General features: G+C 43.4%; 1 non-coding gene across 1 annotated transcript; it reads left to right on the top strand.

The window, feature by feature from the left end:
* Positions 1-3,968: 3,968 nt before the first annotated feature.
* On the top strand, positions 3,969-4,023 carry LOC121585143. Its single transcript, XR_006003803.1, has one exon. It is a non-coding gene; the product is annotated as a U7 small nuclear RNA (small nuclear RNA).
* Positions 4,024-5,009: the final 986 nt, after the last annotated feature.

Below are 5,009 nucleotides of genomic sequence, written 5' to 3'. Positions count from 1 at the left end.
TGGAACAAGTCACATCCACTAGATTCCTCTGAGTTTTCATTAATGAAAAGTTATCCTGTATAGATCATATTCAATGTGTCTGCAGCAAAGTGATGAAATATGTTGGTATCATCAGAAAGATTAGTGGTTTGGTTCATCAGGCTTGCTTCCTAACTCTATAATATAGCTTAATTTACCCATATCGCATTTACTGTAATATTGTCTGAGCCAGTACATATGCCTCCTACAGTATCTACACAAATTACTCATACAAAATAGATGTGCACCTTTGTTTAAGAAACTCAATATCTTGTCTATTTACGACATTAATGTAAGTCAATGCACTTTCATCTACAAATACTCATACCTCCCAAACAGTTTACCTAAACCCTTCATTGGATTCTTCCAGGTTAATTCTGAAATCCATCTATATAACACAAGACACTGCGATAACCTTCACCCTCCCCACTGCCGCACCTCACATAGTCAATTTTCTATCAGCTACAGAGGTACCATACTCTTGAATTCTTATCTTCACATTGCCAAAACATCATCATCCCTCAATAACTTCAAGCGAAGACTGGCGGTCAGCCTGATAAACCAAACTACTCAGTAATCTCCTCCATATAGCCTAACTCGCACACACTCACATGCACTCACACATTTCTTTGTGATTACTGATCAGTTCATTTATACATTTATAATTAGTAGGTTTTGTTATGTTTTAACAAACCTTTTTTATTTTTGTACTTATGTATTGTATATTGTTTTTTTTTTGTGGTGTGGTTTTCATTTAAGCCCTTGGGCTTCCAACCACACCTGCACACCGTTATTTTTTTTTTAAAAATCTGTATTGTTGTCTATCACTTGTTTTCTTTGGTGCAAATAAATTAAACTTAAACTAATGGGGATCTTTCTCAGGCCCAAGAGGGGTTTGTGGTCTATTACGATGACAAATGGCTATTTGTAGAGGTAGTGGCAGAACTGCCTAACAGACCAAACAATTGCCCAGAGTTCTCTGTCATAGGTTGACCACTTTCTCTCTGCTTTGGTTAGGATATGGCTGGCGTAATAACAACAGTCTCACACCTTTCCTGTTTTTGGGCAAGCACAGTGCCAACGACAGAGCAGGATGTGTCTGTGTAGAGGATGAACGACTGTGTGAAGTCTGGAAAGGCAACTATAGGAGGCTCCAACAAGGCGTGTTTCAGGTAGGAGAATGCGTCTTGGCATGCCAAGGTCCACTGGAATGGAACATTCTTTTCAGTCAGCATATGTAATGGTACAGCATGGTGTGCAAATCTCTGGATGAACTTCCGGAAACATCCACAGTGTCCCAGGAAGGCTCTCACGTCATTGGGTGTGCGTGGAGTATGCCAGTCCTTCACACTTTGCACGTTAAGTGGATCTGGCTGAATTCCATTCTTGTGCCTTAAGAACAGTACCTGGTCTTGGGCGAGACTGCACTTGGCAGGGTTCAGCTTCATGCCCCTAGCTTGGGATCTGGAGAGGACTTTTTCCAGGCACTGCAGGTGTTACTTGAAGGAGCGGCTGTAGATGAGGACATCATCCAAGTACCAGGGTTGGCGTTATGGGCGAGCCTTAGCGGGCCTGGCCCACCCTACCGTACCTCCTTGCTCATCCAAATAAAACTTAAATGTTTATAATTTATTTGACCGAGACGCGCGCCGACAGAAAGACGCATCAATCTCTGATAAAGCATCCGAGCGAGCGAAACAGCACCCCTCTGTCTCAGTATGTGTACCCATATATCTGATGCTGTCTGAAGTGACTTTTAGAAGTGATTTGTTTGACAATCAGATGAAAACATCATGACTGGTTGTGTTCATGCCACATTAAAAGTAATACATTTCTACAGTTAAAGGGATACTTCTGGATTATAGCAATGAGGCCATTTATCTACTTCCCCAGAGTCAGATGAACTCGTGGATGCCGTTTTTATGTCTCTGTGTCCAGTATGAAGGAAGTTCAAGGTAGTTTTGCGAGCCAATGCTAATTAGCGTTAGCGCAATGACTGGAAGTCCTTGTAAATTATACTGAACAAAAATATAAACGCAACATATAAAGTGTTAGAGAATTTGGCAGTACATCCAACCAGCCTCACAACTGCAGTCCACGTGTAACCATGCCAGCCCAGGACCTCCACATCAGGCTTCTTCACCTGCTACCCGGACAGATGAAACTGTGGGTTTGCACAACCGAATAATTTCTGCACAAACTCTCAGAAACCGTCTCGGGAATCTCATCTCGAGTATGGCTTAGTGTGGGCAAGTGGTTTGCTGATGTCAACGTTGTGAACAGAGTGCCCCATGGTGGCAGTTGGGTTATGGTATGGGCAGGCATAAACTATGGACAACGAACAGAATTGCATTTTATTTATGGCAATTTGAATGCACAGATATGCTGTGACAAGATCCTGGGGCCCATTATCGTGCCATTCATCCGCCACCATCACCTTATGTTTCAGCATAATAATGCACGGCCCTATGTAGCAAAGATCTGTACACAATTCCTGGAAGTTGAAATTGTCCGAGTTCTTAAATGGCCTGCATATTCACCAGACATGTCACCCATTTAGCATGTTTGGGATGCTCTGGATTGACGTGGATCCAGCAACTTCGCACAGCCATTGAAGAGGAGTTGGACAACATTCCACAGGCCACAATCAACAGCCTGATCAACTCTATGCGAAGGAGATGTGTCACGCTGCATGAGGCAAACAGTGTTCACACCAGATACTGACTGGTTTTCTGATCCACGCCCCTAGCTTAAAAAAAAAAAGTATCTGTGAAATCCATAGATTAGGGCCTAATGAATTTATTTAAATTGACTGATTTCCTTATATGAACTGTAATTCTGAAAAATATTTTAAATTGTTGCATGTTGCGTTTATATTTTTGTTCAGTGTACATGTCTGTACTATAAAACCCATTTGAAAATATTGCGCAAGCACGTGCACACACAGGATGGCCCATGAAAAAAACATATGGAAATCAATTGCCCGTCCAACTGATTCGTTCTGGAGCTGGCCCTGCCAAGTACACCAAGCAAGTTTTCCATGGGAGGCCTCACTGTACCATCTCCATTAACCTCTGGAATGTCGCCAGAGCATTGGTGAGTCCCATTGACATCACTTTGAAGTGATACAGCCCATTGCCTGTAATGAATGCAGTCTTTTCTCGATCTCCACTTGCAAGTATCCATGCTGAAGGTCCATTGTTGAGAACCAGGTAGAACCAGACAGAGCATCCAAGGAATCGTCAACTCTCAGCAGGGGGTGAGAATCTTTGATGGTCACAGCATTTCACTTTCTGTAATCTAAACAGAAACGCTAGGATCCGTCCTTCTTGCAGACCAGAACTACTGGTGCAGGCCAAGGACTGTAACTCTCTTCGATGACATCTGCCTTTAAGAATTTGTCAACTTGGTTCTGTATTTCCTGCCTTTGGTCTGGTGTCACACGGTAGGCATATTGTTTGAAACTTGTGCTGGAGTAGTTTTTCCCAAAGCGAATACCTACATACAAAGTCCCAAGACAGAGTGAGCGAGCAAAAAGGATGTCTTCATGGGGCGCTTGTTCAGAGCTGGATGTAAGATTCTGAAATACTCACCGATGATGGAAATGGTCGATCCTGTGTCAAGAAGAGCAGACACTTCAATTCCCTCAAGGATGGCTAGAATGTTAGCTGAAACACCGTCTGTGGAAGCCATCTTGTTACTTTCGATCGTGAATTGTGGAGTACCAACAGGGGGCTCTGGTGCACTAGCAGAAGTTTGCTCCTCAACAACCCCACATTTTCATATACCCATTCCCATTCCCCTCCCCCAATCCCAATTTGTGCCACCCATAAGTGAGAAACTTATATGCCAAGTATTGACCATATATTGTGTTTTATACAGGTTATAGAAAAGAGCAGAACCACTGAACTATATATTTAGATGCCAGTCCTACCTACCTGCAGGTTATGGAAAACGTGCTCTTTTAGTATTTCTCCAGTAGGTTTCCTCAAGGAGAAAGCCTCCACTTCTATGCCAAAGATAATAAAACAAAAACACTATAGTAAACACTACAGTATACTACAGTCTGCAAAAACATTACAGTATAGTACAATCCACAAAAACACATTAATTACTATAGTGTATATACTACAGTTTTTCTTTTACTACAGTATTTATACTATAGTTAACTGGAAATACTACAGTATACTACAGTGAATAGTAAATTCCGCAAAAACACTACAGTGATTAATATACTATTTATACCATAATATACTATAGTAATTATTCATTTAGGGACAGCTAGTGATCGTTTCCCTGCTGTGTGGAACCAGACACGCTTGACTGCCCATGTCTGTCAGGGAAATGGAATCGTACACTGCGCCTGGCATGAGGGCTTACCTCTCTCTCTCCATGGAGGTGGACTCGGGCTGCTGTGGCGTCTGTAGTCTGAGTGGCGAGCTCTTGGAGGGTAGTCTGGAGAGTAGTAGTGACCGCATCCACCATCAGAGTTCCAATCACGTCAGTCTTGGCGGTATTCTGGAGAGGCAGGACGATACTGGTGGTGAGGCTCTGGACCAAGGCCACGTCGTTCAGGTGAGTAGTAGGCTCGTGATAGATGTTGAGCTCAAGGGTCAAGTGAGAAGCTGCATGCTCCTCTGGCAGCATGATTGGTTGGGGTAGAGGTCCTGTCTGCCCAGAAGCCCAAACGCTGTGTAAGGTTTAGTTTTTCTCCTGTAGCTGGCGTACCTCACTCTTCAGGCCATTCACAGTGAGCATCAACTCTTCCACAGCATTAGAATGAACAATAGCAACCTGGTCTGGGGTCGGTGCCACTGGTGGGTACGCAGCATATAGTTGGAGAGCTGCATGTCCTCTTTCACTTGCGACGAGCAGGGCATCACCGATGTCCTCCGATCCATTTTCATGAATCTTTTCCTGCAAGGCAAGGTCCAGTCCGGCCATGAAACGGCAAAACTTCTCCCCCTCCTGTGTCTTGTGGTTGTAGTTTA

Source organism: Coregonus clupeaformis, chromosome 1 (assembly GCF_020615455.1).
Source record: "Coregonus clupeaformis isolate EN_2021a chromosome 1, ASM2061545v1, whole genome shotgun sequence".
NCBI lineage: Eukaryota > Metazoa > Chordata > Actinopteri > Salmoniformes > Salmonidae > Coregonus > Coregonus clupeaformis.
The sequence above is the reverse complement of the archived record's forward strand: the minus strand, read 5'-3'. Positions and strand labels throughout refer to the sequence as shown.